This window comes from Alligator mississippiensis, chromosome 3, assembly GCF_030867095.1.
Source record: "Alligator mississippiensis isolate rAllMis1 chromosome 3, rAllMis1, whole genome shotgun sequence".
NCBI classification, from domain to species: domain Eukaryota; kingdom Metazoa; phylum Chordata; order Crocodylia; family Alligatoridae; genus Alligator; species Alligator mississippiensis.
This window is the reverse complement of record NC_081826.1, coordinates 152,014,746-152,042,206: the sequence shown is the minus strand read 5'-3', so window position 1 is coordinate 152,042,206 and position 27,461 is coordinate 152,014,746. Positions and strand designations below refer to the sequence as shown.

At 48.8% G+C, this 27,461-nt stretch overlaps 1 protein-coding gene across 10 annotated transcripts in view; it reads left to right on the top strand.

Moving 5' to 3' along the window:
- Positions 1–9,531: 9,531 nt before the first annotated feature.
- PCGF3 (polycomb group ring finger 3) overlaps positions 9,532–27,461 on the top strand; it is a 190,510-nt gene continuing 172,580 nt past the window's right edge. For 4 of the 10 annotated variants that reach the window (XM_059724530.1, XM_019490676.2, XM_059724529.1 and 1 more), the window contains exon 1: positions 9,536–9,672. The gene's annotated coding sequence lies outside the window, so the exon portion shown is untranslated. Of the gene's footprint in view, positions 9,673–27,461 lie in introns of all 10 variants that reach the window. The other 6 variants (XM_059724533.1, XM_059724532.1, XM_059724534.1 and 3 more) reach the window with 5 other exon arrangements.

Sequence of the window (27,461 nt, the reverse complement as noted above, 5' to 3'; positions counted from 1 at the left end):
GCCAAATTGTTTCTCCAGGCAAGTGTTCAGGCCTTTGGCACATATATCTATTTCAGTGTGTGATAGGTTAATAATTCTAGTGTTCTGGGTGCTGCTGTCTTGATTCTTTCGTGGGGTGCTGGTAGGTTGACTGTGTAGTGGCTCCTGTTGCTCCGATTCCATTTTTTCCTTCTTGTGTTAAATTGATGTTATTAAGTTTTTTAGAGCTGGTTAGCTGAAGATGAAGCAGTTTTTTCTGAAATTCTTCTGCACAGTTGTATTGCATATTTGGAGTTGTGTGTGTTAGCCAGAGGGTTGCAGATGGTACATCCCCTTGGGATGTTGTTATGTTTCTTGCAGAAGTTTAGATGTTGCTGTGTAGTCTGTCCTCCCCCTCCCCACTTTAGATTGTGATTTTGTACCTGCCATTGTAATCTTGTATGGGTGAAGCCGTGTTTAAAGCTGGAGCATTTTTACTGTTTGTATTTTCCCCAGGTTGTCCACATGTAACAATTAGAAGGTAATTGCTTCAAATGTGAGTGTGTCTATACCCTTAATGTTCCCATCATACAGAATGAGTTCAAACCACATTTCTCACTTGACCCATTGTTGTGCTAATTGACAGACTTGATAGAGTGATTAAGATATGGGGTCTGAATAGCCAGCCTGAAGAAGTTTCTTCTGTGGACCAGCCTTGTAATAATATCAGTATGGACAAGTTGACAGAGGACTTCATACCAAAGAACTATCAAGAAATTTATCTTACCAGTTATTTACGATTAACTTATTAAGTTTGCCTCTTATAATGCTGCCAGTGTGGATATTTCTGGTGCACTGTACATTGGTGCATTTCTTGCAGGTTTGTAGTCTGAAGGAATATGATGAAGTGTTTAGAGTTTGCTTTAAAAAAATGAAATAAGAGCCCACTTACTTGTGCAGAAAAGCTTCAGAAGTCAAAACTTAGACACAAACATGCAACATATAATTTGTATATGTTGGTTTATTTTTAATCTCATGATTTTGAGAGGCCTGGCGCTTCAGATCTGGGGTTGTCAGTACAGCAGGGGTCTGTGCAGACTGCTTACCTGCTGTGAGCAGGTGAAGGGATGCTTGGAGCTCTGTTTTGCACATGTTGGTAGATGTTTCTGAAGCCTCCCCCCACAGCCCCACAGTTCCATCCTAGGCAAGATTCATAGATTTCATAGATTTCATAGACATTAGGGCTGGAAGGGACCTCGGAAGATCATTGAGTCCAGCCCCCTGCCCCAGGGGCAGAAGTCAGCTGGGGTCATAGGATCCCAGCAAGATAAGCATCCAAATTTCTCTTGAAGGCATTCAGTATGGGGGCTTGAACCACCTCCGATGGCAGGCTATTCCAAACCTTGGGGGCTCAGACAGTAAAGAAATTCTTCCTTATGTCCAGCCTGAAACGGTCTTGCTGGAGTTTATAACCGTTCGACCTTTTCATCCCTTGGGGCACTCTGGTGAACAATCGTTCCCCCAGATCCTGGTGAACACCCTTGATAAACTTATAAGATGTCCCACTCTGTGTCCCACCCAGTGCATCAGATAGCCTGCGTTGCACAGCTCTGCCTGCCGTTGAGGTAAGCGGCCATTAGAGGCAGGCAACAGCTGATGAGATGCAACAGCAGCATCTGGTTGGAATATGTGGAGACTCCCATGGGCCATAAAGCTCTGATGGAGAACCCCATAGGGCATGTACAGAGGAGCATGCATGTGTGTTTTCCCAAGGACAAATAGCAGCGGCACATAGTTGTGCTGCTGCTACTTGTCTCCAGGGAATGCCTGTGCACTTGCCCTCTGGTGCTCGGAAAGTTGCCCTGGGTGGGGTACGGTATGCTGGGGCCAGCACCTGGACTGGCTCCAGCAACCTTAAATGGGATCCTGGAAGCTTCTTGGGGCTCCAGAGATTGTGATCCAGCAGCAGGGAGTCTGGCCAGCAGCCAGAGCCTGGCTCCAGCCGGCCACACTCCAGTTTTGGAGAGTGCACACTACCACCATGTGCTCCACCCTACTTTTTGGTAGCATGGTTTTTTTTAAATATTTTTTTTGACACCGGGATCTCCCATTGTCAAAAACCCCCTCCATGCTGCAAGTTAGCAGTGAGGGGAATGCCTGCATATGTGGCGTGTGCAGCATGCAGTGCTGCAGACGGGTCGGTGGTGCCACATACTGCATATGCATGCTTGTCTAGAAGTGCCCATACAGGGTATGGTGCTGCACACCCAGTCAAGCACAAGGTGGGAGTGCTTTGCTCCATCCATCAACACTTGCCTCCAACCTCATGCCAGTGACAGATCTTCAATCAAGCTCATGGTTTCTTAGCTGTTTTACAAACAGCTTGCTGCTTTTTTTTTTCTTTTTCTTTTTTACTGTCTGTAAACTTACAGACAGTTGGAAACCCTGGCCTGGAGTGCTTAGCTCTAACTACAGCAGGTTTTGGCAGGGCATGTGGAGGCAGTACTGTAGTAAGGGCAGTGCCAGCAGTCACCATCACTAAGTGCCCTTGCATGGGGGACGCCAAATCAAATGGAAATACAGGTACTCTTCACTTCATGTCGTCCCGGTTAACGTTGTTTTGTTATTACATTGCTGATCTATTAGAGAACATACTTGTTTAAAGTCATGCAATGTTCGGTTATAACATTGTTTGGCCGCTGCCTGCTAGTAGGTAACTATTGTGATGTAATTGAATTTGCTTAACATCATTTTGCTTAGTCGCATTTTTCAAGAACGTAACTATGACTTTAAATGAGGAGTAGCTGTAGTATTTTTATCACAAAAAGTACTCTTGCATATCTAATTTTAAACAGCTAGAATGTAGTGACTTTTACAATATAGAGATATTATATTAATTACACTCCGCACATAAACAAGCATCTTAATGAATTTATTTTCTGAGCATTTTATTAGATTGACAGTTAGCAAACCCAGCAGTCCAGTATTATATCTATTGTGTTTAACTGTATGCATTGTGCAAAGGCTTGGCTACTCTTGTATACTACCTATTGTAAAAACATACTGCTGGCTAAATTTGTTCCAGTGGGCAAGCCTCCTCATGAGTTGTGCAGACTCCATCCTATCCTTGTTCCTGGCACCCTGCCTCTCCAGAGCTCTAAGGGGATATGGGGCTTGGTTGCTTTTGCCCACCCCCACAGGAATCAGGGAGAGCTTGAGAGCTTGACCTGCCCCATTCTGCCCAGTGGGCAAAGAAGAAACTGGGCAGAGGTGAGCTTGGCTCTCAGAGAAGGCCCCAGGCTGTTTGGCTGGATGGGACATGCTGGGTCTGTCTGCTGCCTACATGGATGGGCAAAAGCAAATGAGCCCTGTGTGCCTCCCTGCAGCTTTGGGCATGGGAAAAGGACAGAATTGGCAAAGGGTCCCAGACAGCTGACATAGAGGAAGCCCCATCAGCTGGAGGCTAGAGCAGGCTGAGGAGCCATGGCGCTGGGGCAGAAGGCAGTAGGTCCGGTGTGGCATTGGCTGGACAGCAGTGGGAACAGCATACTGGTGGCCAGGCTGAAACACCAGTGCTGGGCGCTTCCTCGGTTTTTTCCTTCCAGGAACCTACCCCTGCTCCTCCAGCTGAAAAAGCTTTGAGAAAGTGATGCCCTGACCAAACAAGACATCATCATCCTGGAGACAGGCCTCATGGCTTCAGTAGTGCATTGGGAGAGGTACATGGGCCCTTAAACCTGGAGGCTGCTAGTAAACTTCTCCAACTAGAAGCCCTTCTGCCTGGCATTTGGGGCTACTATTTGGTTCTTTCTATGAAAAACAAGGGCGCCAGGTGCTTTCAGCTGAGCAGAAGAGCAATGTCTGGCTGCGTGATGCACACACCTGGTTCCTGGGATCAATGCCCCCTGGCTTTTAAAAGCTGCAGTTGCAAATAGCAAGGGGGAAAGAAATGACTGCTTTAGATTTGGAATCCACTTATTAGCAAACTAGGCCTGCTGCCCCTGAGCTCAGCCATTCTGTGGTGCCAAGAACCAAGAGAAAAACAAAATGGTTCCAAGGAGTATCTTCAAACTTTTGCCTCCTCCAGTGACCAGCAAGCAAGGCAAGATTTTAAGGCAGGGTGGGCCAAGATCTCTGGGGCAGTCTGATTTTAATATGGAAATTGCCTTGAGGATTTTTTTGACATTGCCCATAATTATTGCTACTGCTGAGTCTTGGTAAATTAGAATTAGTTAAAAACTACCTAAGGTCTTTGATGGGACAAGAAAAGTTTTCTGACCTAGCAGCCCTGTCAGTTGAACACTATGTAGCAAATCACTAAACTAAGATTCCCTAACTGGTAGGTTTGCTATGTTAAAGGCGAGGAAAAATTAATATTTAAATAAGATGTCTACTGGCCTAGGATTTCCGGAGAATCCTGGTGAAATGTGAAATTTTGTTTTTAATCTTAGGTTTTCTCAAAAACTCTAGAATTTATATTAATTTGGGGTAATGTTTTAATAAATATTATTTTAAGAACCCATTTTAGTAAATGAAATATTGCTTATGCACTTGAAACCAAAAGTGGCACTTTGACATACGAACACTCTAGTACCTGTTTTCAATACTTTTTGTAGATGGTGTTTCTGTGTTAATACAGGCGGCAGCTTAGCAAATGTGTGATTCTTTCTTTTTTTTAAACAGTGATTTGGGGTATAGCAATAACATGCTTGCTAGTCTGAGCTCTTTTTATTGTTATAACTTTTTTTGTTAATGGATGAAGTATTGAGATTTTTAAGAGAGCTCTAGAGAAAAAGAACTATCAAGGAAAGTGTGGACTCCTACTGAATGGGTGAGGCAGCCTAGGCTAGGAACAGACATTACACACAAACTGGTTTAAGTGATCAGAAACTGCTTTAAACCTGTAACAGAACAGATGTTCAGTGCACATAAACCAGTTTGAAAATGGCTGAAACTGGTTTGAGCTAAACCTGGTTGAATGTAGTATCAGACTTAACTGATTTGGGTCAAACATTTGGTTTATGCAATGTCTGTCTCAGACCCCTTCCTGGTTTAACTTAAACCAGAGTCCCCTATCCAGTAAGCCCTGCAAGAGGAGGTGGGCTTGGGGGGTGGGGAAGAGGGGGCACCACAGCCACCTGTGCCTGCACCAGCTCACCCACCTGCTCTGGGGCTCATAGGCAACGTGTAGGGGGAACATGGGGGGCACATGCTCCCCTGAGATTGGCTGTGGGCGGTCCCAGCTCACCTCCTGCTTGCTGCCCCCGCAGTCATGGGGGCACCAGTCATTCATGCCTGGGCTGCATGCTTGGAGCCAGGGGCGACGTGTAGGGGGTGCACGCAGGTGCATGTGCACCCCCTGAGAGTAGTGGTGCACCCCCTACAAAAGGCGCTGCCAACACCACTGGAAGCATCTGTAGGCGGTTTGCAATCCCTGCTGCCTGCTGTTGCTGCTACTGGCGGTGGCTGCAGGTGCTCGCCAACCCTTGGTAGGTGCTTGCCACCTTTCCCCACTCCCCCCTCACCACCGACAGCGCTGGTGGCATCTGTGGGAGCTCCCCTGCTTACTGCTGCCGCGCTCCTGCTGCCACTGTCATGCTCCTGCCACTGTGTGCCCCCAGCTGCCGGGGGCACGAGTCATTCATGCCTGGAGCCAGGGGTCCCTCATGGGGGGGAGGGGGGTCCTTTCACACCCTGCCTTGGTGGGCCCCCCCTCAATACACAGGGAGGTGGGAGGCAGTGCAGAACTTTTATTGAGTGGCTCAGCTAGGCAACCAGGGGCCTGTCACATACAGAGAAACTGGCCAATGGCAGTAGTGATCTCCTCTTTGGTCTCAGGGGTCAGGGACTCAAAGTGCAGGCAGAGATACCCCTCCAGGCAGCACCATGTTGCAGGGAAGTGCGGGCTTTCCTGGGGTGCTGTTGAAGCTCAGGCCCCCATGCCACTTTCTCAGCTGTGCCTGGGGCACAATGGTGTTCAGCAGCAGCAGGGCACAGTGGGTGGGGCACCCCTCAGCTTGACATAGCATATTTGGGGGACTCTCAGCAACAGCATACTTGGGGCACAGGCCACATGTGGTTGGAGCCCTGCCTGGCCCAGGCCACCTCTCCAGAGAGGGCTGCTGGGGGGGTGGGGGGAGGGGTGTCAGCTCAGTCCCAGCCTGCTGGAAGCTCCTCACCTCCTGACCCAGGGTGGTGTGGGCCTGGTGCTGCAGAAGCAAACTGCCTGGCTTGCAGAGGAAGTTGGTTCGGAGCTGTCGTGGCAGCTGCTGGCAGGAGCCAGCTCTTACCCAGCTTGGGAAGAGGACTGGGAAGACAGGCTACTTGTGGCAAGTGCCAAGTGAGCCACCTGTCCCCGTGGAGGGAGTGGGGACAGGAGGTTTAGCTGGCAGCCACCTGTGGCAGGGGCCACCCAGTCAACTTACCATGGTCCTTGGGTATCTGTGCACACATGACCCCTGATTTTGAGGTTGGGCTGCACAACCCCTCAGCACAGTGAATGTCATCCCTAAATGTTGGAAACTCTTGCAAAGAGCATCTCTCTCCTGGCAATCAGGGGAGAAGTGCCAGCTGCCACCGGGGATGTGCCTCTAAGGGTGCCGCCAACTTTGGCTAGCACCCTCTGCATACACTGCCTCTGCCAGTGGTGCACACAAGATCAGACCCTTAGGGGTGGGGTCAGTTGTTGGGGAGGGAAATATCATTGCTTCAAAGTGTCTGTAGCATGTGTGGTCTTGAGGTTGCTTTGTGGGCCTGGGGTCCATCGATGGCTGCCCAGGTGCCCTACGGGGGTGGGGGTGGGGTGGGAGGAGGTGGTCTGCAGGTGCCTTGCAGACATGGTGTCCTGTCCACTGCCTGGGGGGGGTGGTGGTGGAGGGAAGGGTAGGGAGCATCCACGGCATACCAGCCACAGCCTCCCAAGACAGTGCCCCTTGCCAGGCTGAGCCTGTTGCATGCCCCCCCCCGCAGCCCCCCTGGCACCTAGGCAGCTGCAGCCAGAGCCTGCAGCTTCCCCTGGCTGCTGTAAGGGGGCAAAGCAGGGAAGGAGCAGGCCTGGATCTCCCTAAAGAGCAAATCTGCTTTCAACCATGTGCGTATGTACATGTGTTCCTGGGGAAAGCTTCGTCTGCAGTATTTTACTGCGCAGTAAGCCTAAATCACATTTAACAGTGCATGTAGATGTGCCCAAGGACTCCATTTCTAAGCACTTGGAAAACATGAGGATGATTAGAGACACTTGGCATGGATTTACCAAGTCATGCCTGATCAACCTGATTGCCTTCTCTGATGAGATGCCTGGCCCTGTGAATGTGGGGGGAGCAGTGCATGTGCTCTACCTTGACTTTAGCAAAGCTTTTAATACAGTCTCCTATAACATTCTCACAAGCAACCCGAGGAAGTACAGGTTGGTTGGATTAATGGACTGTAAGGTGCATGGGCAACTGGTGCCCCCTTAGTGAATGGCGGAGCAGGAGTCCCCCTGCAGCCAATCTTGCTGACCGGGGGGTCCCCGTGGCCAATCTTGCTGACCAGGAAGTGGCTGCTGCAGTCCTGAAAGTGATCATGGCACTTCCGGAAGTGGTTGCGGTGCTTCATTTAGTGTTTGCACTCCCTGGCCGGTGCTCGCAGGGGGGGCACTGGCATTCTCCCCTGTCCGTCGCCTAAGTGGGGAGTGCAGCTTGTCAGGGGGCGCACCAGCGCTCTCAAGGGGTGCACGGGGGAGCCACTGGTAAGGTGTTCCCTGTTGCCACTGGTAAGGTGGATAGAAAACTGGCTGGATCGTTGGGTTCAAAGGGTAGTAATCAATAGCTCTATGTCTAGTTGGTGGCCAGTATGAAGCACAGTGCCTTAGAGGTTGATCCTGGGGCTGGTTTTGTTCAATATCTTCATCAATGACCTGGAAGATGGGATGGAGTGCACCCTCAGCAAGTTCGCGGATGATACCAAGCTCAGGAGAGTAGTAGATATGCTGGAGGGTAGGGCTAGGATTCCCCTTTCCCCCTAAGCAGGATGTATAGTCAGGCTGCCGTGCTATGAGGACTGCTGTTTTTCTCAGTAAGTTTTTTTTTTCTTCTTTTTTTCCTCCAAATTTTGCAGGCATTGTCCAATTTTTGCAAAATTGTGATTTTGGTAGGTCCCTACTTATGACAAGAGGCTGAGGGAAATGGGCTTATTTAGTCTACCTGTAGCCCTCTATGGCCTCTACCTCACCCCTAGTAGCCACACCTGTTCCATCAGTCTAAAGTTTAAATTTCGACATAAATCCAAGGTCCTGTTTCCTGACTAAAAGCCTACCCCGCTCTGGGTTGTTTCCTTACTGAGGCCATCAGCTCCCCATTAGGGTTGCAAGCCATCAACTCCCTCAGGCTGCAGCCTGCAGGCACTGAAGCAAAGGTAAGGGGGAGGTAGGAGTGGGTGAGGAGGACAGGGTGAAGTGGGTGGAGGATCTAGGTCAGTGGAGGCAGAAGCAGTGCAGAGGGGGGAAGGGGAAGAGCAAGCCTAGAGCTGGTAGCATCAGAGGTGGCTAGGAGGGGGAAGAGGGGCTGTGGGAGGCAGGGCACACAGTGGTAAGTGCAGTGGGGCAGGCAGCAAAGGACAAGCTGCCTGCCCCATTACTGCTCCAGCACTGCCTGATCTACTGTGTACCCCCCACTATCTGCTCCTGCAGCACCTGCCTAGAGTGAACACCTGTCCCTAACTGGGCAGGTCAGTCCCAGAATGGGAACCTCAAGTCCCGGTCCCAGGCTGCATGACTCCGGGACAGCATTTGTCTGGGATTCGCAGCATCGTGCAAGTATCCAGGGGAAATGGTGGGTTTTCCCTTGCAGGCTGGCAGTGTTGCAGCCTGCAAGAGGCTGCTAGGAGTGGGACGCAGACACTAGTGTGCTGCATGCATGTGGCTGGAAATAACAGTGGGACAGCATGGAGAGAAGCTCCCTGCAGGTAAGTGGGGGGGTGGGGGGGAGAGGGGCTGGGGATATTGCCCAGCTAGGGCAGTGCATAAGGCCAGGGAGTGGGATGGAGTCACGGATGACTCGCGGGGGAGGGGGGCTCCCTCCTGCTGCTGCACACCCCACCCAGGGGAGCACGTGGAGTATGTGCTCCTTAGGTTTGTGCACAGGGTGGAGGCGGATGCTAGGCTGCCTGCTGTGGGCTCAGGGCTCCCTGCCCTGCTACTCTTCCCCACAGGCCACCATGGCGGTGTGCCCCCTGCCCACCTGGCAGCAGTGGCAGCAGCTTGGAGTTGCGCCCCTTGCTGCTGCTGGGCTCCTGGGGCAAAAGGCAGCAGGGTGGGGAGCTCTGAGCCTGCAGCGGGCATCCCGCACCTGCCCCCACCCGACTCTGCTCTGGCCATGCTGCGGGGTTTGGGAGGCATGGGTCCCACCGGGACATTTTACAAAGGTGGTCACCCTACACCTACCTCATTACTGCCCGCCTCATCACCTCCCCCCCGGCTGGGGGCGGCGCTGACTGAGGGAACGACGCGACACCCCGCCCCCCCGGGCGCACGGGGGCGGGGAGACCCCCTCCCCCGCCTCGGCAGCGCCTCAGTCGCGCGGCGAACCGGGGCGCGCATGCGCCCGGCGCCCCCGCTCGGCTCCGCTCGGCTATTTCCGCCTCTTTGTTTTAAACTCCGGCCGGAATCTTCTCCCGTCTGCGGTGCCTCTGAGCAGCGCGGCCCCCGCGGCCGCCCGCCTCCCTCCCCGCCGCCAGGTCAGTCTCCGTGTCCGTGCCCGTGTGTGCCCGCGCCCGCGCGGGGGTGCGGCCCGTGCCCGGGGGAGCGGCCGGGCCGGGCCCGCTCGAACTTTGATCGCGGCCGGTGCCGCCCCCCGCAAGGACACGCGGGCCTCCGGGGCGGGGGCGTCGGGGCCGGCCTGCCCCTGCCCGCCCGGCCCTGCTCCTCGTCGCGGGGGAGCCGAGCTGCCCCCGGCCCCGCGGCCTTCCTCGCCCCGACGGGTGTGCCGGGGCCTGGGGCGGGCGCGGTCGGAGCCCCGCGGCCTGCCCGACCTCCGGGCAGCAGGAGGCCGCGGCGTGGGGCACAGCTGCCCCCGCCCCCGGGTCGCCAGCCCTGGCGCTGAGTGGAGGAGCCGCTCAGCTCCCTTGTGGGGCTGAAGCTGCTGTCAGCCAAGGGCAGTGCCCTGCACTAGTAACATGGCAGCCGGCCTCCTTCAGCTCGGGAACAATTAGGGGCATTTCACGGGGGCCTGTGAAGAAACTTAGCAGGCCATGAACTTGAGGGCAGCCCTCATAATGCTGTTGGCCTGCTGCTTGGTTCCTGCAGCCCAACAGACCTTGGGTGCTTCAGAGAAGATGCTTGTTTAGATTGCAGTTTTCTTTGCATGTCTTTTTAGATTGAAATTGTAATGTGGCTTCTCTGGGATTTCAAAGCGGTCACCCTGTGCAGGCCACACCAGCAGGAGCAGCAGCAGTAAAAGACAGGGCCCACAGCTGTAGCAGACAGCTCATCATCTGTGCCCTGGGCTTTGCCTGCTGTGCTGCACCTTCCCATGGGGCAGGTGCTGGAAGCGGGAAGGAAAAGGGAAGCTCTGGGACAAGGATAGGCAACCCCCTGCATGGGTGCCAGAGTATGGCACACGAAGGTATTTTGCTTGGCATGTGTGCCTCTGGGCGGATGGCGCGGAAGGGTTTGCACTGCCGTGACGAGGATCAGACTCTTCGTGGTTCCCACACCGTCTGCCTCAGCACGCCAACATTTTCTGAGTCAGTTGCAGGTGTTTTTTGGCATTCTGCCCAAAAATGTTGCCTACCCCTGCTCTGAGATCTTGGCTGCAGCAGGTGCTAGGGATGTCGGGGGAGTGGTAGACTGGTGGGATCTTTGGGGCAGCATATCAACCCCTTGCAGACCACATGCGGCGCTCCTGGGCCACCAGTTGGACAGCTCTGATGTAAAGGAGTATGTTCTGTGTAACTTGAGAAATTTAGTGACTCTTGCACTCAGAGTACCAGGAAGGGGCCACTGCATAGAAGGTAATTAACGTAACTTGGGTGTGTTTCTTCCAAGCCTCCATTGAAAGAAAATCTGTCTCTATTATGTAGGGTAATCTGGACAAATCTGATTTTGTAAGTCTATCATCACTTAAAAGAAATGAAGATGGAACATTTTGTGTTTTGTATGAAGATACTGTCTAAAAAGATAAAAATCAAACGCCAAAATACATAAGATTCTTGCGTGTATGCACGAGTGTCACTCGTAGAAAATTTGGAACTAGAATTTCAAGATGCACAGTGATGATCTAACATGGTGATGATCTATCTAACATAGTCCTACATGATGATTGTTTTGCCTGATTATCTGGGTTCACTGTATGGTGACTGACAGGTTTTAAATTTTAAACAGGTAACACTTCCTACTAATATGTTTATGCATTGCACTTATTTTCATGAATTTCACTTTCTTGCTTTTCTCACTGATTCTTGAAAGTGGATTGTTGTGTGTGTGTATGTGTATAGGCACATGTGCAGGGGGGTTTTTAAACATGAAGAGAATGTAAAAAGTCATGGTCACTCAAGAAGAACTAAGTTTGCCTCTTTCCTTGTGCCAGTATGTTGGACTATATGGTAAGCCATCTATGGAATATATTAAAATAAATATTTGCATGGAAACTGCAATTGCTTTATTAATGTGTGAGGGAGCTCCTTTTTGAGTGAATGTAGACTCTTATTGTGCAAACCATACAAATTCATAGTTATCTGCTTCTCATACTGTCTTACACCTCATAAGAACATGTAATGGGGTGAAATGTTTGCCAGGAATTTGAGTGCCAAGTGTTTCTGGTCTTCTTTCTTATTGGGCAGATGGCCCAATATGCATGTAGTTAGAAATGGGAATATTCAACGGAAGCCACTTATTAGTAGTTTAGCTTGCAATGTATACTGCTCATAATAGCGAAAGGCCTCTTCCAAGGAAAATAACAAGCTAGTCCAGGAGGAGTAAGTTTTATCTGTCCTTGGTAGGGTTGATTCTGATGTTGCTGTGATGGTCCAGGAAATATGTGCGAGGTATCTTTATTGGACCAACTGTATGGTTGGGATAGATATAGGTAAGCTTTAGGGTATTGAAGCACCCTTCCTCAGGCCTCTGGGGTGAAAGATGTAGCAGATGTAATATAAGCTTTTGTAAAACTCTGTATGTAAACAAAAACAGTGTAAGAGAAATTAGGTAGCCAGTAGGCAGGAGAGATTCAATAAAAACTCAATGAAGAGGGAGCAGGATTGTTCAGGTGGTTATCACCTGTGCAATGCAGAGGTTAGTGAATATGAGGTAGATTATGATGGGCCATGAAGTCATTGTCTGTGTTAAGTTCCTGGTATTTAGTTTTCAATAGGCTAATCATTTTCTGTCCTGAAGCTCCTCTTTTATATAAGGGTGTTGAGTAGCTTTTTCTTTGAGCGTGCACATGGTGAGGAGTGAGTGTTTTGGCCCCCCCCCACTTTTTTGTGTTTTTTTTTCTTACCTGTGTTTTAGTGTCTTTCTCCTTTACCTTTTTCAGTGTGCATTCATTCTGGTACCTAGTAGGTTTTTTGTGGTGGTGGTGTTGTTTTTTTTTTCTCCTCCTTTTACCCACACAATTACCATGAGGGCATTTGGTGCACTGGATGAAGTATATCACATTCTGGTCATAAACATGTACATGATCCATGGCTTTTGATTTGTGGCACTAGAGATGTCTTGTATTTATTGTTAAGGCAGGCCTGGGTCCTGCTAGGTGCTTGCTCATCAACAGGAAATTTACTTATGATTAGAGACTTACCTAATTCACAGAGGCCGTCCCCCAGATTTCACAGGCAGGACATGGGCCTGGGCAGCCATTTTGCAGGCACAGCGTTGTGGCTCCCGCACATCTCTGGTTGTGGGGCCACAGGACAGACAGCCCTTGCAGCCAATCAATGATGAGTGGCAGCTGTCTTGCCTGCAGTGCTTCAAGCGGTCAGTCCCTGTTTACCTGCCCCACTGGGCTGCTGTATTTTCTTTTCTGTAAGTTTTCCCCCTTCTCCCCCTCCTGGATTTTGCAGGCATTGCCTGGATTTCGCAGAATCTGCAAAAGCAGTGAAATTGCAAATTTTGTAGGTTCTACTTAAGATAAAGAGTTGGGCAAGGTTAGGGAACTGTTGGTGAGGGTAGGGGTCTGGAAAATGGGGCTGGGAATATTTCCCTCAAGGTCTGGTCCTTTTTCTGTTAGAGGTACACCAATACATCGGTTTGGTATCGAATCAGCACTGATATAAAGCAAATTGACTGTATCGGAAATTGGCCTGTTGTGGCTGATAATTTGGCCAGTAAATGCCAGCATGCAGGCAGCAAGGACCAGAGCCCAGCAGCGTGGAGAGCTGCATGCAGCTGGTAAGTCTGGTGTGGTGAAAGGGGAGAAGGGAGGGAAGGGCAGAGGAATGCCCTTCACGGTGAAGGAGCAGTGGGCTGGGGCTGGGATAGGTGCTGCCTGGCCGGGGGGTGGGGAGGGGCATGTGCCCCTAGATCTGTGTAGGGTGGGCTGCAGCTGCGGGCTGGGGCTGGGGGTTGTACTCCCAGCACCTCTGGCTCCCACTCTCTCAGCACAATGCAGCCCACAGCTGCAGCCTGCCTGTCCTGCTCCGTGGAGATCCAGGGGCACACCTACCGCCTCCCCTTCCCCCCCCCCATGCCCTCCCAGGTGAGTGGCGGGAGCCGTTGGATGAGCCATTCCTGGACCAGCAGTGTGCAACAGCAGGAGCTGCTGCCCCCCCCTCCCCCCCTCCGACAAGCCACAGCTCTGTCTCTCACCCACCCTGCTCTGCCCTGGCTGGGCAGTGCCTGCCCCAGCCCCGTTCCTCCCTCATCACGAGGGTAGTTGATCTGCCCCCACCCCCCTTTTTTCACCCCAACAGACTTACCAGCTGCGCGCAGTTGTATCGGAAATTGAATTGCTATCGGCCAATATGCCTCCTTTAAAAACTGGCTATTGGTACTGGCCCCCAAAATCTCTATCGGTGCACCCCTATTTTCTGTCCTTGCCATTGTGTTTGCTTATTTTAAAAAGCTACCTTTTTGGATCAAATTTAGTTCTAGTGCTCTTGGGTCTATCTGAGCTAGTATTAAGAGTACATTTTTCCCCCTAGAGAGGCCTATGATCCATAGCTGCACTGAAGCGTGCAAACTGCAGTACATGAACAGATACAGTTTTAGCAAACTATAATAATAATAATAATAGTATTAATAATGATAATAATAATTATTATTATTACCTGATAAATTGTATGGTAAGATTTCTTCCCCCCCACCCCTCCACGGCCCCCCCATCTGGGCATTTGCTTTGTCAAGTTTATGAGACTTTAATACAGCCGCCTTCCTTCCAACCCCACCCCTCCTCTGTCCGTTTCCATCTTCCAAGACAATTTTGTCAATGTTGGCTATTCTCAAATGCTTTAGAATAGGGCTGTCCAACTTCAAAGCAACTGGGAGCCTTGTGCCCCCCAGATTCTACTTCATGTGAGAAGCATTGTTGGGGCCATGGGCCCCTCAGACTGCATGCCCCCTTGCATGTATGGAGGTGGGCACCTCCCCCAGCCCCTGTACTGCACTATGCATGCAGGTGGGCATGCCCTCATGTGGCACGGAAGCCTGCCTCACTTTGAGCTCCCTGTGGTGCTGCACTGCATGAGTGCTCTGGACTGTTGGCTCCCCCAGCCATACAGGCTGTGCCCCTCCCTCAGATGGAGGCATGCTGAAGCTGGGCAAGGAACATGGCTCCAGGACCCTGCAGCCAGAGGAATAGGGGCAGTGGCAGGTGGTTGAGTCCTGCATATTAACCCCTTACAGGTATGTGGCCTCCCCTGGCAGTTGAGTAGTGCTGCTATAGAAGACTAATTGATTAAGGTGGATTTTTTTTCTCCCCAAAAAAGTTTGTCATTAGGAAATACATTGTTTTCAGACCTGTATTTCTTTAAAGAGAAGCCTGTAAAATATAGTAAATGTGCAATTGAGAAATCCTTCCATGAGTATTAAGCCACCACAAGTCGTACTGACAGAGAGAAAGTGAAATTATTATATGCCCCAACATACTCGCAGTCACCTTCTAAAAGTAACTGAAATGTATTTTGTCCAAATGTGTATTGTCATATGACTGACAATAATATTGTTTTAATAACATTTTAAAATTTGTAATTCAGTAACAATTACTCTTACTGTCAACTAAACATGAAGATACTTAACACGTGTTAGTTATTTTGCTTGTCAAACAATCTTACATTTTTTTTTTTTTTTAAGGAGAGGAATAAATATTCTGTAGAACGATGTTTCCTGATTCTTTTGACTGATAGACTGCTGTCAGCTCTCCGGCTTAACTTGCAGATGACCATATACCAGTAGCACTACACGTAACTGGCCCTGAGGGCTGCATGAGTACTGTGGGGTCAGTCCATGGACTAGATTCTGTATGTGGGGTCAGTCTGCAGGCCTGATCCAGGTGGTGTGCAGGGTCAGTCCATGGTTGTGACCCTGTGTGGTGGCCCATCCTTACGTGCTGATGTGATCTGGTGCTCAGGGCCATGTCATCCCCACAGGGGTTCCCATGGGTCCAGAAATTTGGCAGAGGGGGAACGATGACAGAGTTAACTGCTGTAGCTCCTAGTGCTGTGGCAAACGATTAATGCTACCACTGCAGCCAAATTTGCAGACCCATAGGGAGCCCCCCCAGGCTAGATGACCGCTCTACAGGCTGGATTTGGCCAGCAGGCTGTAGGTTGAGCACTGCTGTCATATGCCATTATCTTAGGGGCTGCTAATTGGAAAGGTGAAGGAGGACCTGGTGTAGGAGGGATTCATGGATCACAGTTTGCAAATCACGGCCTTATAAACCACTCTACACTGCAGTACAATGTTTACTTAATTATAGAAGCAACTTGTTAAAGTGAATATCACTTAATCTTTTGCTAAAAAGTGCAGTTACGTCAACAGACTTCTGTGTAACTTGTGACCATTTTTTTTTTCATCTTAATAGCAATACATGCACACAGTGAGAGATGGTTAGCTGTTTTAGTCTGAAGTCAGGCAGAAGATGGGGCAGGATGGCTGGCACCTTGGAGATGAACTGGTTTGAAAGGTCTGAGCTATAACATACTTTGTCAGATGTTAACAGTCAGCATTTGATACTTGACTTCAGTAGATCCAGTATGTAGTATGGAGTTACTGGATATTTTACAAAGTAGAGGTGCACCAATAAACTTTTTTTGGCTGATACCGATGGTGGATTAAGCAGTCATATTGGCCAGTACCAAACCGATTGCCGATATGCAGCCTGGCAGCTTGGAGAGCAACGTCCGGCCAGTAAGTCCGTGGGTGCAAAGCGGCTTCAGGGAGGGAAGAAGCATGGGGGGGGAGGGGGGGGCAAACTGAGATCCTCACAGTGGGCAGGAGTAGAGCAGGGGCAGGTGCTGCCCAATTAGGGCAGGGTGTGGCATGCGGTGGAGCTGCGGGCGGCTCCCAGCCACTGCACACATCCCTGTGGGAGGCATGAGGTGCACCTGCCCCCTGGATTTGTGTGTGGGGTGAGGGCGGGCTTCTTGCTGGGGGCTGTGCCAGCCTCTTCCTGGCAGGGGTGCTGGGCTGGGGCTGTGCTCAGGGCGGGTGGCAGGGGAGCTACAGGGGTGGAGAGGGATGGGCTGCAGCCACCTCAGTTTGCCATAGCCATTGTCCCAGCACCAACACTGCCCACCCAGAGTACAGCCCTGACCCAGCCCCTCTGCCAGGAAGAGGCCAGTGCAGCCCCTGGCCCCAAGCCTGAAGTGGGCAGCCTGCTTTCGCTCCATGCACAAATCTGGGAGGCACATGCCACCCATGTGTCCTCTGATGGCATGTGCAGTGGCCGGGAGTTGCCTGTGGCTCCATCCTGCCCGTGGCTCCATCCCACCCTGCCCCTGTTGGGCAGCCCCAGCCTTCACTCCCTCCTTCACTGTGGAGGCCTTGATCTGCCTCCCTCACACCCCCACAGACTTACCGATGGATGCTGCTTTCCAAGCTGCTGGGCTGTATTCCTGACTGTGCATGCTGCGGCTGCGCATGTGCATGCAACGTTTACCGGTGACATTATCAGCCTTATCAGTCAAAACCTGATTGCCGATGGTGTCAATTTGCCTTTTAATGGTGCTAATATGGTATGGACTGATATTGGGGTACCTCTAACTACAAACCTAACGTAAATCATCACTAAGACTGTAATTAGCATTTAAAAACAATCCACAATGGATTATCTTGGATATGCCCTCTAATCATGTATACACAAGCATTACATTCAACATGTACAGATATAAAAGTGATTCATAATTGCATCTATTTGTTAAAGTGTGTAGACTTGGCCACTGGTGTCTCTAGACTGCACAGCTTTCATGTAGAATGTTGTCCTTTTTGTAATGCTGTATTCACTTTGTCATTTGAATAAATTGAATGTTCAAGAAAAGTTGCAGTTTCAAATATTCTTAATTCAGCAAGCAGGGGCTCATGCTGGTAGAATTTTTCAAGTATGTTTGGAGCTATTTATTAGTGTGTTCACACTGTTTGGCATAATGGAAGTTGAGTCAATAGATTTCTGAACTGAAGTGCACTGTATTGACAAAATTGTTCTAACTTCCTAGGCAGGAATAAGGCAAAGCACTCTTTGCTTTGCTGAATAATTATATTTTACCAAGATGCTGTGTTCCGTTGATGAATAACAGACATTCATATAATTTTTAATTGGGTTCCAGACTGAACAACTTGCTTTCCTTCAAGTGGATGCTAAAGGGTAGCTTAAGCAGGAGGAAGATTTTAAGTCAACCATTAACTGCCCTGGCTTAGTTAGGAATAAATCTTTTCTGTGGGCAGAATTATTGCGTAATATTAGAACTTCCAATACATTAATTGGAGACTCTTGTTTTGGCCACCATGGGAAGAGGATTCTAGTCTTGGCAAATGTGAGACTGTCCTTAGGCTAGTATTGACTAAGAAGAGTCTCACATTGTGACCAGAGGGAGAGGTTTTAGCCAACCAAAGGAACGACTCTTCTGTATTTACCCTCGTGTATCAGTCTGGTTCTCTTACTACTCCATTTCAAAAATGGGCATGAAGAACAGGAAGAACACGTTGGTGTGTGTAAATGAAAAGATTAGACTATTGAAGCTTTCATTGTCTTGAATCTATTTGACTCTTGTGTTTTACATGAATACCTAAAATGTAGTTTGTTAGTCATAAAACTTCCTAAATAACTACTTAGGAGTCGTCTTAGATATTTGCTATAGTGTAGCACTTCTTAAATTAGGAATTTGCTTGCTATTATCTGAAAAAATATTATTTCTTAAAGGAGTAACTTACAAATGCTAACTTGTGAGTTAAAGTATTTGTGAATTTTTAGAAAATGGTCTATACTTGGAGAAATGCTGTAATTCTTCAGAGGATAAATACTCTCATTCTTACTTGTAGTGGGTGACAACTTATTCCATTAGTTCTATCTAACTCTGTGACTTTGTGGGGACTATACGTGCAGTATGACTAAACCTCTCTGACTAAATCTCTTCTTATAGTATCTAAGCATCATCGTTTTTAAACATTTTTTGCAATATCCTTGAAAGGCAGGAAAGTACCATTTCCCTGACTTTTAAATATAGGAGCCTGAAATGTAGAGACTAAGAATTTTGTTCAAACTTGCAAAGGTAGGACTTGAAGTTCTAGGTTAGTGCTCTAATTGCTAGACCACCTGTCCTTACTATAGAAAAACACCCTTAAATGTCAGTACAGCTTCTATGCCCCCATAACCTGTTATAGAGGGAAATTTTAAGTGCATACATTTTAAATGAATAAAAATCATGGTGATCTGTTTATGATTTATCTTGTTTTTTTTGTTGTTGTTGTTTTTTTTTAAAGATAAAGCTACTGTTTTAGACTGAGTAACAAAAGTTCATCATAACTTCTGTTGGTTGTTCCACAGCTCCTATGTTGGAGGAGGTATAGTTGGTCATTCTGAGCATCTCCTACTTATTTCTCCCACAGCTTCCTCAACCACTCATAGATTCCCATATTAATGCATCACTTTCTAGTTAATGCATGGTGGCTGACAAACAGATGACTAATGATTTTATTTTTAACAGCAAAGTGTGGTCATTGGCTGTTTCGTGATAGTGTGTGTGTTTTGGTGGGGGAGAACAGAGTTCTCTAAACGAGCAGTTCTCAACCTTTTGGGATTTGAGGCATCCCTCCATAATTTTTGTCAATTAAGTGGCATCCAACTTCAAAAATAAATTCTATTTATATATTGCAGTGCTTTTACCTCCTTAGATCAGTGCATCTAGTGTGGTCGGTCTGTCTGTAGGATTAGATAACCTCTGGAGGTTCCTTCCACCCCTAGTTCTCTGTGATTTTTATGAATTGTGTAACAGGAAGAGAAGGGTAAATGAAGAAAGTGGGGAAAATGAAAAAAAATTCCTTTACTGTGTGTGTGTGTGTGTGTGTGTGTGTGTGTGTGTGTGTGTGTGTGTGTTAATGTGCTGTAGTGGTTACACTGCAATAGTGATACACAATGCGTTTTAATGATCTATTATGTAGAATCATCAGTGTGCACAACAATATGACAGCATTAAAAGTATGCCCCTCAAAGTTTTTTAAAACCTCTTCATTGGGTGAATACAAAGATTACATTTCATGTTGAAAGATGAGGACTGTTTTTTGTTTTGTGAGCAAGGGTATATGTTGTATCACTGCATCTCTTGAACTGAGCATAACACCTAACACTTGAGTTTCCCCTGTGGGATAGCTTGTTCCTGAAAAGTAGTTCTTGATAATCCAAATTCTGTTCTGTGGGTGCCACAGAGGGACTGCTTTTTGTTGGCTTTTTCTCATTTTAAAGATCATTTCCTCCTTTCCCACTTGCACGTTCTTTATTTTCATTTCATGTTACTTTGTTGTATTAGAACCTGGGGAGGAGTAAAGACCTGTTAAGGAGACTTGGGATTAGCTTTTCTCTTAGGAAGGTTTTTATGAAATATACTTCACCAGATGGAAGCTAACATATTACTAAGTTTTGTTTTGTTTTTTATTATGTTCATTTTAGAAATAGTTGTAGCGGTGTGGGTTGCTCTTGCTTGCTGCTTGATTACATAAACCTCTTTCTGTTGTGAATTAGCCACAATTTGCCTGTATGTTAACATGAAATATTTGATAGAAATATGAAAACGGAGGGCACCTTTTAAGAAGTCGCCCAACGCAACTGTGTACAGTGACCCTGCCTTAGAAATATTTTTCAAGTGTTAATATATGCAGTATTTGTACTTAAACACAGATGCTTTTTTCAATTGCATAACATCCTTGTACCAATAGCAGCTGGTCATTCATCATAATGAGGTCTTTCGTGATTTTAAAATAAAAAAAAAATGAAACTCTTAACTTGTTCACATGGTCCATTTTTCCTGTTTCAACCTCTCTTCTGTGTGTGTATGCACACTCATGGCATTTTCCCCTTATGATGATAAACAGTAGTGGTGCACTAATAAAGATTTTCTTGGCTGATACAGATGGCTGATTATTAATCAGCCAGTGCTGGTCCAATTAACTGATTTAGCGGAATGCAGCCTGGCAGCTTGGAGAGCAGTGCCTTGCCAGTAAGTCTGTGGGTTGGGGGGCGGGGGGGGGCAGATTGAGGCCCCACACAATGAGGGAGGGAATGGGGCAGGGGCAGGTGCTACCCAACCAATTCAGTAAGTGGGATGCTGGGGTCAGGACCAGGATGGAGCTGTGGGTGGCTTGTCGTGGGGGAGTGAGGAGGAAGGCAGTTCCCCACCCCTGTGTGTACCCCAGGAAAGGCATGGGGACATGTCATGTGTCTTCCCCCCCCCCCCCCCCCCCTGGATTTGTGTGGGGTCAGAGTTGAGTTGCCTACTGCTGGCTTGGTCAGGGGCTGCACCAGCCTCTTTTTGGCAGGGGGTCTGGGCTGGGGCTATGCTAAGAGCGGGTGGGGGCAGGGCAGGCTCAGCTGCACAGGGTGTGTGGTAGCAATGCTGGGTGCAGGAGGGCTATGGGAAATTTTGGAGTGGCTGTAGCCTTCTCTAGCACTGTCCCTGCTGCCTTTCCCTCAGGAGCCCTGGTGCCCTGAGCAGGGGCCGTACTAGGGGAGACTTGCGGGGTTAAGCACCCCAAAGCCCCTCTGTAGCCACCCTTCCCAGCACTGCTGCTGCATGCTCCATGCAGCTGAGCTTGGCCCACCCCTGCCTATTCGGAGTGCAGTCCTGGCCCAATGCCCCCTGGCGGGAAGAGACTAGTGCAGCCCCTGACCCTGAGCCCGCAGCAGGCAGTCTGCCTCTACCCTCTGCACAAATCTGGGAGGGGCCTTTGCCCCCCAAGCCTCCCCAGGGGTGCCTTTGTCCCCTCCTGCCCCCTCATGAACTGCCTGTGGCTCCAGCCCCAGGGTTCCAGTCACTGCCCTGGATAGGCAGCACCTGCCTCTGCCCCTGACCTACTCCCTCCCTTGCTTTAGGGGCCTTGATTTGCCCTCCCCCCTCACAGACTTACTGGCAGGGTGCTTCTCTCCAAGTTGCTGGACTGCATTCCTGGCTGTGTGCAGGCTGTGACTGGTGCATGCATGCGGCATTTACCGGTGACATTATTGGCCAAAAAAATCCAATGGCCGATTTTTAATGTTAGTTTTCCTGCTGTTGGTGCCGATCCATATGTGATGAAATAGTTCTGATACTGTTTAGGGGAGCACTGATATCTCATCAGCCATATCTATGGACTAGAATTAGGAATGTTTACTCTTTCTTCTCCCTTACCCTCCTCATTCTTCCCTAGTGCTACTTCCTTATGTTTGTATAACATCTAGACTTCTGATAGACATTAAAGTAACGGCACAATTGGTATCTGAGGAATTTTATGCCCCATCCCAAAATTGTGCATTCTTCTATGTCAAAAAATTGCAACCCATACTAGACAGAGACCCTATTCTTAAAAAGATCTTCCCGGAGCCACCCATCCTAGCCTTCAGACAAGCACCGAACCTCGCCAACCTCATCACCAGAAGCAAACTTCCTCAAGCCCAGAACACACCAAAAGGATCCAGACCATGCCAGGACAAGAAATGCAAAACCTGCCAACACATCTCCACCACCCCCACTATTACTACACCTCACAACAGAGCCAGCAGCATCCCAGGATCTTACAGCTGCACCTCCAGAAATGTAATATACCTCATCCAATGCACCAAATGCCCTGATGGAAAATATGTAGGAGAGACCAAACAACAACTGTGCACCAGAATGAACGGACATTGGAAATCCATCAAAGACAGAAATACCCAATTACCAGTGGGGGCACATTTCTCACAGGAGGGCCACTCTCTCTCCAATCTCTCAGTCCTGATCCTCAAGGGAAACTTACACAACACTTCCCAGAGATGAGCCTATGAGCTCCATTTCATCAGCCTCCTGATACTAGAGATCATGGACTAAACATAGACATTGGATTTTTGATGCATTACAGTCTGCCTGGCAACTGACTCCCCAGCCCAGCCCCTAGCTTCTTTACTTTTCATTCCATCCAGGAAGAGCACACACCAACTGCTGAAACTTCCTTAGCCTGACGAAGGGTTTTTGAACCCGAAAGCTTGCTGCTTAACCATTCTCCAACCACTTGGGTTGGTCTAATAAAAGATATCAAATTCACCCAAGGAACCTTGTCTGCCTATGTCCTTAGACCAACACGGCTACAACCTAAACCCCTTCTTCTATGTCAGGCATTTATACTAAAATTTTAGTATTGTGAATACTAAACATGAATTTTTTGTTTCAATTGGCCTCTGACAACCCTAGGTCTAGGTCCAGTTCCAGACCTGGGATTGACCCCAGCTGATGCTGACAGTCAGCTGATTGTTGGCAACAAATTGGTCAGTCTTGGTCTGGAATGCAGCACATGCCTCCTGTTCAGTCTAAGGCAGAGGTGAGCAAAATACAGCCTGTATGGAGTGGGGGTTTTTTGCCCAGCCCGTGGCAGGTCCCTTGGCCCTGCTGGGCAGTGCTGGTGCCCCCTATCCTGTGCCAGCCTGTAATTTGCCCTGGGATGCCTGTATGGTGGTGGCAGCCCCCAGTCCTGCTGGCTTGGCATAGGGCATAGCAGTGCAGAATGGAGCAGCATGGGGGGCAGTGGTGGGAGCCCCAGTGAGGGTGCTGTGTCCATGACCTGTCTTTATAGAGGTTGTATGGCCAGGATGCAGCACCTTAACTGGAACTCCTACTGCTGCCTTGTGTCACTATGCTCCATTCTGAGCTGGTGGGGCTGGGGGTACTGCTGCTGCGCAGCCATCTTGTGGCAAGCTATGGGTTGGCACTGGACAGGGGTGCCCCAGTGCCACCTGCCTACCCTGGTCCTGGCTGCTGCTTCCAAGTATGTGGCAGGGTGTGGAGTTACTGCTGGGTCCATACCCTTCCCTCCAAGGGCACGCAGCCTGCAGACACGGGACAGAGGAAAAGATGGGGGGGGAGGCAGTCTGTTTTCCTGCACTGCCCCCCCCCCCCCCCCCATTCCGTGGGCTCAGAAGTAACACATGGGTGTCTCCTGTCCCTGCCTTTCCTTGGCCTCTTGAGCCTCCTCTGCAGGGCTTGCGGCCCTCTTCCTCTTGTAGTGCTGTAGCCCCCCAGCAAGAACTGGCAGTTTCCAGCTCTGCTGTGGCCTTGTGCTATCACTGCCCTGAGATCCTGGCCGCAGCCCTGGATGCTGCTTTGAGGAGATGTGCCATCAGTGTGCATGGGTGGGGGGCTAGAGCTGAGATCAAGGGATGGTGACAGCATGGGTTGGGGCAGAGCAGAGCTGCGATCTGCTCCCTATATTCCCCTGCCTGTGGAACTGAAGCCTGTTGCAGTGCTGTGCAGACAGTGGATTGTGACTCTGACATGCCCCTGGCATTGTAATTTTATGCTGCGATTAACTCTCAGGGGCCTTAGTGTCTTCTCTGCTTGTTCCAGAAGAAGTTTTTGCTGTTTTTGAATGGTCATTGTATAAAAAAAAATATATAATATGTATTCTAGGTTTATATTGGCAAAATCAAACTAAATACATTCATTCAGGGACTAAAATTTTAAAGTACACCAAAAAATTTTAAGGTAAGGACAGGCTACAAAAATAAAAAGGGAAAGGATAAGAACTGACAATAGGAAACACTGATAAAGCTGATTACCATAGTGAGAGAGTTACAGTAAGAAATATATCATGAAATGCTTAAGCAGTGAGTGAGTGTGAAAGCTGATGATCAATACTATAATGTACTGGTGGATAAATTCATACTTACTTAACTAATTATCACTCTGTCTTACAGCTTGAGCAGAGTGGTTGGCAGCAGGTAATTAGGACTGTTTCTGTCCACTCTAAGTGAAATGTCAACCCTGTTAGGCATTAAGCAATACTATTTTATTTTATTTTATTTCACATGCCTTTTTTTGAGATCACCGGGATCAGTTGCATTTTAAGGGAGTACGTGAATGACTTTGACATTGCAACTCTTGCACATAGAATATTTTTGAGGCTGTTGTGGACATTAGCACATGGTTGTGATAACCGCACGTTTTAGTTGCTCTTCAAGGTTGGCTTCATGTGAAAAGCGCTTTGGGTACCTATATGTGTGACGGACCTCTGCTCCAACATGTACTAATGAGCACGTTCCAGCAGCCTCTGCATCATGTGTATTCAGTGTCCCCGCATTTTAAAATGGCAGAGGGGGTGCTTTACAGGTTGTCAAATGAGCTTTAAAGTGCCCCTGCTGCCACTGAAGCACAGGATGCTGAATACACATGACACTGATGTGCTTTAATTGGAACAGCTCTCAGAGCCACTCCAAAGAGCCCATGCACCCCAGAGCACGTGTATAGATACCCTCTATGTTCTTGTTTTAAGACTGAAAAAATGGGTCTTAAAAGCATGAAAAACTTAAGCATTGGTGGAAAGCTGCCACTTTCCTATTAAAATAACACAGCATTAAGTGTACAAAATGAGAAATGTAAATAAATGATTGGTTGGTTTGGGTTGCTCTTGACATAATACTTGAAAGTTCATTGCTGCATCATCACTCCTGTAAGTGAGAAAATCCCAGGAAAAATTAAACATGGGTATAAATTGGGGATGTGCAATTATTTTGGCTAGAAGGCTGCTTAATTAGTTTTGATGAGCTGTTGAGGGCTGCAACAGTAGTCCTGTCCCTTGACAAGTGTCCCATCCCCGGGTCACCATGTTGGGACTAGAAGTCCCACCCCTTACCCCCTGACCTTTGCTACCAGAAGTCATCCCCTTGAAGTACTCTGGGGGGGAAGCCATCTTGGAACCACAGATTCACAGAAGTTTAGGGCTGGAAGGGACCTCGTGAGATTTATCTGGTCCAGCCCCCCTGCTCTAGGCAGGAAAGACAGCTGGGGTCAAATTAACCCCAGCAAGGTATGCATCCAGACTCCTTTTGAAGATCTCTAGGGTAGGTGTCTGCACCACCTGGGAGTCTATTCCAGGGTCTGGTCACATGAACTGTAAAGCTTTTCCCTATGTCTAGTCTGAAACCTCCTTCTAGGAGTTTGACTGTTACTCTTGGTTTTCCCTGGGGTACTTTGGTGAATATTTATTTGCCTAGCCTCTGATGCTCTCCCCTGATATATTTGTAAGGTGCTACCAAATACACCTGAAGTCTTCTCTTCAACCAGAAAAAAACCAAATCATATACTAAAATCCAAACATCTCCTATAACAAATCTTTAATTTTATTTCAAAAATATTTTTGTCGTGATTTTTATGTGGGTTTTTTGCATAGTCCATCTAGAGCTGATTGCATAATAGCTCAAAATACTTCCACTCTCTGTACTGTATTGTTTGGGGGGGTGGGAAATGGTAGGGTGTGTCTGTTGGGTTTGTCAGGGGATATGGTGGTAAGTGTGCAGGGGGTGTGGGTATGCATATATGTGGAGGTGTATGGGATTTGTGGGGTGTAAGGGAGGGTCAGGGGTGTGGGGACCCTCTCAACCCCACCCCTCACATCCTGTCAGCAGCACGTGCAGCTCCTGGAACTCGCACACCTCTGGGAGGAAGCCCCGTGCAATGGAGCTGGCTGCTTTCCCTGCTCTCTGCCGCCCTGTGCAGCTTATCCCGAGGGCCCGCTACCTGCTGCTGCCACCGGCAGGGTGTGTGAGCTGTGGGGTGGGGTGGGGGTGGAAGGCGGTATGGAAGGGTTCTGCCTGTCCCCATTCTCCCTTTATACCTCACACCCTGCCCAATTGAGCTCTGCCCCCCCACTGCCCCTCTGGCCCTGGGCTAGGGCTACGTGTTCCTGCCAGGCCAGGTCCCATGCTCCTGCCCAACTGCTGTTTCCCTATCCCCTGCTAGGAGCAAGCAAGTGCTGCAGCAGGAACGCAAGGAGGAGCTGCTGGAGCCCAGCGAAGCCAAGCAGATCTGGCGGCTGGAGTAGTGGCAGCAGTTGCCTTGCCTGGAAGCTGTGTGTGCTGACTGGGGCCCTCCTGCGCAGGAGGGTGGGAGCAGAGCAGCTGGGGTACAATTTAACTTGTGGGCATTTGTGGGCCCAAATGCAGTGACCTGGCAGGCTAGATTCAGCTTGCAGGCCATATTTGGCCCGTCTCTGGTCTAAATATAAACTCTGAACTTAGTGCAAGGAAGGTTATGAAATACGAGACAGCTGAGTGAAGCATGACACAGCTGAATGTTGCTGGTTCTGCATGAGAAGTAACGTATATTTTTTTTTTTTTTGTGTTGAAGATGTCTCAGACATTGAATACACAGAATAATATGACAGTCTAGCCACCTGAAAACAACATGACAATTTTTATGAAGGAGACTGGCATTGCTGTTGGGGGTTGTCAGTGCCTCTGTCCAGGGGGGCAAGGTGCTGAACATTTAAGCCCTGTGATTTTCTGGGCCCTGCTTTAGAAACTATCTCTTGATGCTGACTTCAACTAGCTGTTGCCCTGTTTTCAACCTCCCTTTTTGGGGGGGAAGGCTACTGAATAGGTAGGTGGTCTTCCAACCTGACAATTACAGGTGTAACTGAATGCTGTCAGATTCCTGGACCCTTGTCAGTCTGACTTTCATTCTGGGTGTAGCACAGAAGCTGCACTTACTGTTTTGGTCAACTTATTTGCTTGGAAACTGATGGGGTAATTGTCTGGCTGATTTTATTTATTTTTTATTTAGACCTCTCAGCAGCCTTTGACATGGCTGGCCATGAGGTGCTGATGAAGTGTTTATGACCTCATAGGCATTTGCAGGATCACTGTAAACTGGTTCTGCTCTTCTCTAGCAGGGAGACTCTCTAGAGGGTGCTGGTGGGTGAATGCTTGTCATCCTCTCAAAACATTTCCTGTGCAGTTCCCTAGGGCTCTGTCTTGTTGCCTGTCCTGTTCATTGTGCATATGAAGCCACTGAGCAAGGTCATGCATAAGGTGGGAGTGAGGTGCTTCCAGTATGCTGATGGCACCTGGCTCTGCCTCTTTCTCATTTGAACCAAGAGCTGC